This window comes from Eutrema salsugineum, unplaced genomic scaffold (genome assembly GCF_000478725.1).
Source record: "Eutrema salsugineum unplaced genomic scaffold, Eutsalg1_0 scaffold_73, whole genome shotgun sequence".
NCBI lineage: Eukaryota > Viridiplantae > Streptophyta > Magnoliopsida > Brassicales > Brassicaceae > Eutrema > Eutrema salsugineum.
This window is the reverse complement of record NW_006256466.1, coordinates 1717-12872: the sequence shown is the minus strand read 5'-3', so window position 1 is coordinate 12872 and position 11156 is coordinate 1717. Positions and strand designations below refer to the sequence as shown.

The window sequence follows — 11156 nt, the reverse complement described above, 5'->3', positions numbered from 1 at the left end:
ATGATATGACGTCTCTCGGATTTGACATGGTTACATTGCCATGGCCATACACTTAGGCGTGGCAACACCCGAGTGCTTGCTAAAAAGACAAAGGCTCATGACACAGTCATATCGCCACGGTCCATACTTGACCGTGAAAAGGTTTTGCCAACCTTTGGCGAATGACACGGGGAGAACGCCACGGTCTACACTTGACCGTGGCAAGATGCTGCTTCAGAGTGCCAACCTTCGGCGAATGACACGGTCAAGAGACACGAGCCAAGCTAGACCGTGGCAATCAAATATGATCATCGTCCAAACTCAGAAAGAACATGACACGGCCATGCATCACAGTCTAAATCAAGCCGAGGCAGCCTATTTCTTTAAGAACAACCGTTCGAACTTTGACACGGTCACTTTGCCACGGTCTGTCCAAGAATCATCTGACCGTGGCAAAACTCATCTTTACCCATCAAGGCCGGGTCAGGACCCCGTTTGTGCAGCCTATTTCTTTAAGAACAACCGTTCGAACTTTGACACGGTCACTTTGCCACGGTCTGTCCAAGAATCATCTGACCGTGGCAAAACTCATCTTTACCCATCAAGGCCGGGTCAGGACCCCGTTTGTTCCGGGCTGACCCAGTTCGTTTAAGGACTCATATATAGTTTTTTAGGGTTTTACCCAAAGGACCAAGCTCTATTCTCTCATTCTCATTGCCTATTTTGTGTTAAGAAACTCTTTTTGAAGAGAAACATCTGATTTTAGGCGTTTTAATCAAGAGATTCAGATATTCTTGAGTGTTTTAGGCCTAGTTCCATTGTGCCCAGCTAGCACGCCTAAGCCGGAGTGTTTTGCGAATGGATGTGCGGGTTGGCTTCTCTTGTTTCTAGGCCGCAGCACCAGGTAGCAGAGTTTGGGACTTAGAACTCTTGGCCTGTTCTTCTTCTTTCTGCGGCCTAGACCACTTTCACTAGGTAGCACGCCCATGCCGGAGTAAATTGCGAGTCCTGCTGCGGCCTGGGCTCTTCTTGATCCAAACCACACAACCTAGGTGGCACTGAGGCGTTCTCCAAGTTTTTCAGTCCTTAAACACTTCCCCCAGCCCTCTCAAATGCTCCATTCCATTCATCACTGAGCTATGTCCTCCAAAAATCACCTAGAACCTGAGACCAACTCACAAAACCCATCAAAAAGTTCTAAAACATAAAAGAAAAGAGAAGAAATCAAAAGAACTATGTACAAAGATAAGCTTGGGGTGTCTCCCAAGAGCATTTTGTTTAAAGTCTCTAAGTTTGACTTTGGAAACCTGTTTAACAGGCTGGTGGTGGATCAAGGAGGGGAAATGATGTAGCTTCCTCCTTCCTTTGTGAAACCAAATAGTGCTTGATCCTTTGTCCATTTACCACAAACTCTTGACCATTCATTCCTTCCAAGACAACAGCTCCATATGGCCTGACTTCAAGAACTTTAAAAGGTCCAGACCACATAGACTTAAGTTTTCGTGGAAACAACTTAAGTCTAGAGTTGAACAGCAACACCAAATCACCATCCTTGAACTCCCTTTTCAGAGTCTTTTGATCATGCAAAGCTTTGGTCTTCTCCTTATAGATCTTTGAGCTCTCAAAAGCCTCAAGCTCATGGAGTTGCATGACCCTTTTCTCTTGAGCTGTCTTGATATCAAAATTCAGTAACTTCAGAGCCCACATAGCCTTGTACTCCAACTTAACAGGAAGGTGGCAGCTCTTCCCATATAGCAGACTGAAAGGTGTTGTCCCAATTGGAGTTTTAAAGGCAGTCCTGTAAGCCCACAATGCATCATCTAGCCTTTTGCTCCAATCTTTTCTGGTTGAGCTAACAGTCCTCTCAAGAATGGCCTTGATCTGTCTATTAGATACCTCAACCTGGCCACTAGTTTGAGGATGATAAGGAGTAGCTATCTTGTGTTTCACTCCATGCTTTCTCAACAAACCCTCCAAAGTCTTGTTCACAAAATGAGATCCTCCATCAGAGATGACAACCCTTGGAATTCCAAATCTTGGGAAGATAATGCTCTTGAACAGCTTCACTACAACCTTGGAATCATTGGTAGGGGAAGCAATGGCCTCAACCCATTTGGACACATAGTCCACAGCAACAAGTATATACTGATTCCCATAGGATGAAATGAAGGGCCCCATAAAGTCAATCCCCCAGCAATCAAAGATCTCAACTTCTAGAATGGGGTTTTGAGGTATCTTACTCCTCTTTGATATGTTCCCATGCCTCTGACAGGCATCACATGCTGAAACCACCAACTGAGCATCTTTGAACATTGTAGGCCACCAAAACCCACTCTGAAGAACCTTGGCCACAGTCTTGAATGCTCCCATGTGACCTCCAAAAGCTGAACCATGACACTCTTGCAACACAGGTTGCATCTCTTCCTCAGCAAGACACCTTCTATACAGCTGATCTTTGTTAAGGACATAGAGGTAGGGCTCATCCCAATGGTATCTTTCAACTTCTCTGAAGAACTTCTTCCTGTGGTAAGCATCCAATTCTGGTGGTTCCACTCCACAAGCAAGATAGTTCACAATGTCTGCAAACCAAGGCATCCTCCTATCTTGAATGCTGTCCACTTCTTCAAACTCCAAATAAGAATGGAGCACCATCAGTGATTCCTCAGGAAGACTATTATTGAGAGGCACTTCAGAATCAATCCTCAGCCTGGAGAGATGGTCTGCAGCCCCATTCTCAATGCCCTTTTTATCAAGCACTTCCATATCAAACTCTTGGAGCAATAAAACCCATCTTAACAGCCTTGGCTTGGCATCTTTCTTGGTCATCAAATACCTGAGGGCCGCATGATCAGTATATACAATGACTTTTGATCCCACCAGGTAGCTTCTGAACTTATCAAAGGCAAAGACTATTGCCAGCATCTCCTTCTCAGTAGTAGCATACTTCTCTTGTGCAGAGTCAAGTGTTCTACTGGCATAGTAGACGACATGTAGCTTCTTGTCTTTCTTTTGCCCAAACACTGCTCCAACAGCAAAATCAGATGCATCTGTCATGACCTCAAAAGGAAGGGACCAGTCTGATGCCTGAACTATTGGTGCACTAACCAATGCCTCCTTGATCAACTTGAAGGCCTCCTCACATTCAGCATCAAAGATGAAATCCACTTCTTTACACAACAGTCTTGTCAAGGGCCTGGCATTTCTTGAGAAGTCCTTTATGAATCTTCTATAAAACCCTGCATGCCCAAGGAAACTCCTTATCCCTTTAACTGAAGTGGGAGTTTGCAGATTCACCATCACTTCCACCTTTGCCCTATCAACCTCTATGCCCTTCTCAGATATCTTGTGTCCAAGAACTATTCCTTCCTGAACCATGAAGTGGCACTTCTCCCAGTTCAACACCAAGTTATGCTGCTCACATCTCTCCAAAACCTGTGATAAATTTGAGAGACAATCCGAGAAGGAGGAGCCATAGACACTAAAGTCATCCATGAACACCTCAACTTTTTCTTCAATAATGTCAGAGAAAATGTGCATCATACATCTTTGAAAAGTGGCTGGTGCATTACAGAGACCAAAAGGCATTCGCCTGTATGCAAATGTGCCATAAGGGGCATGTGAATGTTGTTTTCTCTTGATCTCTTGGATCTATGGGAATTTGAAAAAATCCAGAGTACCCATCGAGAAAACAAAAGAAGGGGTGGTTTGCAAGCCTCTCTAACATCTGATCAATGAAAGGTAAAGGAATATGATCCTTCCTAGAGGCTGCATTGAGCTTTCTATAGTCTATACACATTCTGTGTCCTGTGACAGTTCTAGTAGCTATAAGCTCATCCTTCTCGACCACTGTGATCCCACCCTTCTTGGGCACAACATAAACAGGAGACACCCATCTTGAGTCAGAGATTGGGTAAATTATCCCTGCCTCAAGAAGTTTTAGTATCTCCTTCTTAACCACTTCCTTAAGGTTGGGGTTAAGTCGTCGTTGATGCTCAATAGAGGACATAGATTGGTCCTCTAGGTGGATCCTGTGGGTGCAAATGTCAGGAGAGATCCCTCTAATATCAGCCAAAGAATACCCTATGGCTCTCCTGAACTTTCTTATCTTGCTAAGCAATGCACTCTCTTGATCCTCTAATAGGCTATCATTGATGATTACTGGATATGTGGAGTTTAAGCCCAAGAAAGCATACTTGAGCCCTGTTGGTAGAGGTTTGAGCTCAACAGGGGGTGCATCAGCCTCATTCCAATCCTGGTCCAAGCTGCTTTGGCTGGTGTCTGATCCTTTGATAGCAAAAACTTCAGAGCCACTTGGTTCCAGCTCCAAAAACCTTGTCTCAGGACCCAGCTCTCTTGCATTGTCCAAATACAGCTTATACCCTTCACTTGCCTCAGCTAAGAGCCCATTGTCTCCTCGTTCTTGAGTTAGAGCAGCTTGAAGAGGATCCTCAGTGTTCAGCTCCTCAAGCAACTCATCAGCCAACTGATCCATTGTCTCCACATAGAAACATTGACCCTCAATGGTGGGTTTCTTCATCATCTCATTCACATCAAACTTGAGTCTTTCAGATCTAAGTTGAAGCTCTATTACCCCACCTCTCACATCAATAATAGCTCCTGCAGTTGCTAAGAATGGCCTGCCTAAGATAAGAGGATCTACTGGCTCTTCATCCATTTCCAGTACAACAAAATCTGTTGGAACCTCAAAACCACCAATCTTGACAGGTAGATCTTCCAACATACCAACAGGCAATCTAACTGATCTATCTGCAAGGATAAGAGAGATCCTTGCAGGTTTGAAGACTCTAAAGCCCAGCTTCTTAGCTATGGAGAATGGCATCTACCTGATTGATGCTCCTAGATCACAAAGACATCCAGAGAATAGAAGAGGTCCAATGGCACAAGGGAGTGTGAAGCTCCCTGGATCAGTTAACTTCCTTGGAATGGACTTCTTCTGAATGATAGCACTGCATTCATGACTTAGTACCACCATGCCTTGAAGCTCTTTTGTTTTGTTCAGAATGGCATCTTTCAAGAACTTCCCCATCTTTGGCATCATTAAGAATGCATCAATGAGAGGCATAGTGAGTGGTGTCTCATTGAGTGCCTTCTCAAATACAGCTCTTGCCTTGTCCACTAGTTGCTTCTTGAATCTCCCTAGAAATGGGAGCTTGGGTTGGTATGGAGGTGGTGGCACATATACTTTTTCTGGTTCTGGTTCCTTTGCTACCTCTTTACCCTTTTCTGTCCTTGGTTTCTCAGAAACTTGATCCTCTTTTAAGGCTGCCTTCCCCTCAGTTTGATCATTGTCCTCAATGATCACATTGTTGTTCTCAATACCAGGTAACTCCTTCCCACTCCTCAGTGTAATGGCCTTGGCATATTCCTTGGTGTTGGGTTCTGGTTTTCCAGGTAAGTGACCTGGGTTCCTTGAGCTTGAGGCCTGGTTCTGCTTCAGTTCCTTGATTTCCTGCTGCATGGCTGCATTTTGGCTTGCAAAGATCTGTTGACCCTGAAGTAGTTGTTGCAGAATACCAACCATATCTGTACCCATCTGTGGCTGCTGTTGAACCGTTGGTGGCTGAAACTGTTGTTGAACAGGCGCTTGCTGTTGGAACTGTGGAGAACCAAACCCTGGTGGTGCTTTCTGCTGCTGTGTACTGAAACTAGGACCCTGAAATGGTTGCTGTTGCTGACCAAAACCTTGATTCTGAGCAAACTGATTCTTTGGTTGAAAAGATCCTTGAAAGTTGTTCTTGGGAACAAAGTTTTGTGGAGCTGGAGAATTGGGATAGACCTGGTCTTGTGGGTTAGCTACATTGGTGTTCCTGTAAGAAAGGTTTGGATTGGCATTACCATACTGATATCTCTGGAACCTCTGATTCCCAATGTAGTTAAGCTCCTCTTTGGTAAGACCCTCTTCACTGATGTTCTCAAAGATCTGAGATGGTTCCTCATACTCTCCAACAAAATGTATTGGTTTGTGAGTTACCAACTTCAACTTATCTAATTCACTTCTCAACTCCTTAACTTCCCTAGTGAGCCTCTGTTCTGAGCTTGAACCTTCAGACCTATTTGATCTGTCATAGTCTTCACCATAGGTATCATTGCTCAATGCTAAGTTCTCCACTAGCTCTAAAGCAGCATGTATCTCTTTACCCAGAAAGTTCCCATTGGAAGCAGTATCCAACTGGTTTCTAATCTTGGGAAGAGCTCCTCTATAAAGTGTGCTGAGAAGAGAAGCCTTACTAAACCCATGGTGTGGGCATTGGTTTGTGTAGCTCCTGAATCTCTCATATGCTTCACCAAAACTCTCATTGCTGTGCTGAGTGAAGCTAGAGATTTGGTTCCTCAGTTTTGCAGTTCTTGAGGTGGAGAAGAACTTAGATAAGAAGGCTTGCTTGCATTGCTCCCAGGTTTGAATGGAGCCTCTTGGAAGATTCTTCTCCCATTGATGAGCTTTGTCACCAAGACTGAATGGGAATAGTCTTAGCTTGAAGTTGTCCTCAGAAACTCCATTTATCTTTGTCAGATCACACACCTTATCAAACTGATCCAAGTGTTCCAAGGGATCTTCCATTGTTAACCCATGGAACTTTGAGTTCTGGACCATATTCAGCAATGATGCCTTCACTTCAAAGTTGTTGTTTTGCACAGGTGGTGCCTGAATTCCAGCTCCATACTGATGAGCATTGGCCCTGTCATTCTCTCCAACATAGACTTGGGGTTCTCATATCTTCTTTGTTGGTGTTGGAAAGGCTGGGGTTGGTGGTGCACTTGTTGTCTTTGCTGAACATTGGCCTGTTGCCTCTGTTGATGAGCTTGATGTTGTCCCTGGTGGACATAAGCTTGTTGATGGTGCACCTGTTCCTGATGAACATTACCCTGATGAAGCCCTTGACCAACTCCATTACCAGCTCCATAACCTTGAGCCTGTAGCTCATGAACTGGTTGTTCTATATCTACCACGTGATCTCCTTGTTCTGCCATCTCAGTCTGATCAATTTGTCTACCACGTCTGTCCCTTCTCCTCCTTGGTACTAGAAGATTGATATTGTCGTTGAGAGGGAAAGGTGGACCACAGCTTCTTGATCTAGACCTGGTGTTCATACACCTGAAATCACAATCAGAATTTGAAGGTAATCAGTAAAAACAAGAAAGTAAGCACTTGATCTCAAGAACAGATCAGAGCTTAATGCTAAACAAACCACAATTTGACAACGGCGCCAATTGATAGACAAGACTTTTTAAGGTCTCAGGGCTATCAATCCCCTTGTCAAAGTAGCACAAAGAGGTTTATCAATCCAGATGTGGTGTTAGACACTAAACTATGTGATTATGTTCTTAATTCAAGCACACAAGAGTGATTTTGGTTAACTAATGACAACTACAAACTTAAACAGGATTAAAGACCAATGACAATGACAAATGATGTGAATATGATATGATGGAGGCATGAGATTCTAGACATGATAGTTGGTTAGGGTGCTTTGGTGCTAAACTAGAAATGCTAATGACAATGATGAGACATGATTCAAATGATTAAGAACTCTAATCTAGGTTAATCCTCTCATGAAGGTATTAACCCCTATACTAATCCATTTTCAAACCAAAATCCCATTTGTGAAATATGAATCAATATGCATTAATAAACTGTTCTTAATGATCATTCAAGCAATTAACAATACATCATCATGCAGAAAATGCTTAAACCTCTAATACAGCTCTTTCAGGAATTTCATCAAATACTTTTGGTGCATGAAATTCCCAGAATCTAGATCTCACGTGATATGCAAGGATCTAGCATAGAGAACAGCTGTTTAGAGAGATGAATCAATGAATCTAGCCCTAAGCACTTCTAATCTAACACTCAAATATAGATAATTCTCTTCTTAATTGAGTCTTTCACAAAAGAGGCAAGAGACAAAGGGAATAAAACTTAGTTCTCTAAAAAAAAAACCCTAAAAATTATTTATACTTCTCTAAAAACGAACCGGGTCAGCCCGGAACAAACCGGGTCCTGACCCGGCTTTAACGGATAAAGTGGAAATTACTGCGGGTTGGTCCAGTATGTCCCAGGTAGCATGCCCAAGTCGCAGTAGATGAAGAACCTGTCTTGTGAGGCTTAGATCGTCTTGTCTTAGCCGCATGCCCATGTAGGAGTGATTTGCGAGTCTTGCTGCGGCTTAATCCTCTTCTTCTTCAACTCGCAGGACCAAGGCGGTTTATGAGTGTACAAACTCTGCGGGTTGGTCTCCATTGCACTCAGGTCGCAGGCTCAAGTCGGAGTAAATTGCGAGTGGTCGTGCGGCTTGGTTCCAGGCGCGGCCAACTCGCATGCCTAAGTCGCACGATTGTGGACTTAGCATTTCTCTTGCTCGGGAGCTTCAGACCTAATCCAGTGATAGCTTACCCGCACTTCTCAAATCGCAGAATCAGCTTTCAGGAATTCATCTTCAGGCCTGCGGGTTAACCAAGCCGCAAGACCATCTCGCAGCATTCAGAGCAGCTTGGACCACTTTTCATTCCGGAGAGTGTAACTTCCACGAAACTTGTCCGAATTGAGCGATTCCAGTCGCAGAAGACAGAGGACTCATTTAGCTCCAACTTTGGTCAAGGAAGCTTTGGTGCTTTGGAAGTGGAAGGCTTCCTGGAGGGCACGTATTTGCAGTGCATTTACACGAACAGAGAGAGGCGTCTAGACATGTGTCCATTCCGGAGACCGTATCTTCCTGCTCATAGCTCCGAATTGAATGATCTTGGACGTTCTGGAAATAAGACTCAAGTGTCTCTGATTCTCATGAAGGCCCCGAAAACTGAATCGGCCTGGAAGTACACAGTACTTCGCATTCTTCAGAGCTCCTCGGCTTGGTCCAAAACAGCAGCGAGACAGGGTATTCGTCCGACGAGCTTAACTCTCTTCTCACGCGTCCGAATGCCATGATTCCACTTGATATGAAACCGTGATCCAATCCTCTTCAACTTCTATGAAGCACCCGACATCTGAATCGGACCGGAAGGTTCCCCGGACAGGCGATTTCGGAAACGTGTCTGCACCCGGAGAATTTGGCCGAGAGATTCAATAGCCGGTACGCGTTTTGGCCGATAAAGTCTACCCGCGGTACGTGAAAATGGCCGATAAAATCCTTCCTGGTACGCGATAATGGCCGAGAAAACCTTCCTGGTCAGCGAGAATGGCCGATAACCTCCAAAGACCCAATTTTGCCACTTTTCAAGCTTTGATCACCATTCCATCTCCTGGATTCATCTTTTCAGCTCCAAATACACCTAATAAACACTCAAAACATGCAAAGACTCATTGGGACCTAATGCATCTCCTAAGTTCTAAAACAAACCGTAAGGACCTAAAATGCATGGAATAAAACATGCTTTAGAATGAATTATGCAACCTAAATGATGCAAATTATGAACATATCATTAACACCCTTCAGAAATGGTGCAAATGGCAAGACAAAACGATCAAAAAGCTCGTTGACTGTGTTAGGCAGCTAAAGAAGAAGGTGAAGAAACTCACAGCTCCAGCCACCTCACCCAAACGTGATACAAGAGAAGAGGTGAAAGCTCAGCAGCTCAGGATATTGAACTACCACCAGGAAAAGAAAACTGGATCAATCCAGCCACAGCGTTCCAACCAGACTCACCTGAGAGCAGCCAACCTAGATACTCAACTCCATCATGTTCCACCTCCAACCCATCCCACTACTTGGGATCAGACCTCAGTGATTGAGGTAAACACTCAAAACTCTGTATATATGCATATAGATTTTCTTTTCCCTTTTGCATTTTTCTTGTCTGCTTTGTTTTAACTCCTTTCTAATACTTTTATAACACAAGGGACTGTGTTATTTAAGTGTGGGGGAGGAGTTTCATCCTTCACTAATCATGTTTTCTCTTTTCTTATTTTACACTTTGAGTCTTGAGTCACATTCTAGTTGCATATTCATGTAGTCTCATCTAAGTGCATATAAAAAAATCAAAAAATGGAAAAACCAGAAAAATTTTCACAAAAAAATGATCATGTAGTTGCATTCTCATTTTTAGGATTGAGTCTAGATTGCATGTTCATGTAGGTTGCATCTTGCATGGAGTAATGATAGGTTTTCTAGAGACTACATCACTTTGAGAACTTGAACTGAATATGCTTGTGAATCTTTTTCTGTGCTTGCAAAGTCTGAAATGATCTGAATCTGAGAAGCAAGTTTGAATTGAACTCAACTCTAATTAAGTGGGAACCTTGAACTTGACTTGAAAATATCTGGTGATGCATTGTTTGAAAAAGCTTGTGGATACCGATATACATACTTGAGCTAGAACCATTGTTTTTACCACTCTTTTCCTTAGCTCAAGTAGCTGAATCCGCATCATGGATCAGTTCCCTCACCTTGAACCCATCCTTCTTTCAAGCCAATGTTTGTGTGTGAATTGAAAGGCCACCTTGGATCAAACTTAGCAGAAAGTGTTAGGTTTAGAGCGACAAGGGCAGGTCTCATTGAGTGCTGTGTTCCAACATCAAGGAACTGAGAGTGTTGGCAAGGAATAAGTGTGGGGGAAAAGACTTGTTGGTGAGTGGAAAAAGGTGAGATGAGTGGAAATGAGAGAGTGGAAATAGCTAGGGGAATGAAAGAAAATGAAACCAGTCTTGGAGTTCTGAGTTAAAGAAAGTGAGCTCTGGTGTGTGGAAAAGAAAGAGTCTAGCCTCTAAGTAAAAAGAAAAGAAAAGAAGCCAAAGAGCCCAAATGGTTTGAAAAGAAAGAAAAAAAAAGAAAGAGGCTAGAGGTTGCAAAAGAAAAAGAGCTGTGTCAAGTTTGAACTCCAAGACTTGAGAGTGAAAGTGAAAAGTAAGTCCCCTAGTGAGAGGAAAAGAAGTGTGAAAAGTGAGGTTCTTGAGAGAGTGAGCAAGTGAGAAAGCTTTGAGTAGAGGGTGGGGTGTGATGAGTCTTTGCCCTTGTATGCATAGGTTGCTTTTTACCTTTAGCATTCTGCCAAAGTTTGATCATTCATTGAGAGATCCCTTTGCTGCATTAAACCTACTTGAACACTAATGAGATCATTTTAATCTCATAGCCTCTCCCTAGCCAAGCCAGCTTGTTTAAACATTGCATCATGAGATTCACCTGATAAAAACTTACTGAATGTGAAAGGGGAGCGACAGGACC

At 43.4% G+C, this 11156-nt stretch overlaps 1 non-coding gene across 1 annotated transcript; it reads left to right on the top strand.

Moving 5' to 3' along the window:
• Positions 1-6230: 6230 nt before the first annotated feature.
• On the top strand, positions 6231-6337 carry LOC112082769. The gene has a single exon (XR_002897342.1). It is a non-coding gene; the product is annotated as a small nucleolar RNA R71 (small nucleolar RNA).
• The last annotated feature ends 4819 nt before the right edge of the window (positions 6338-11156 follow it).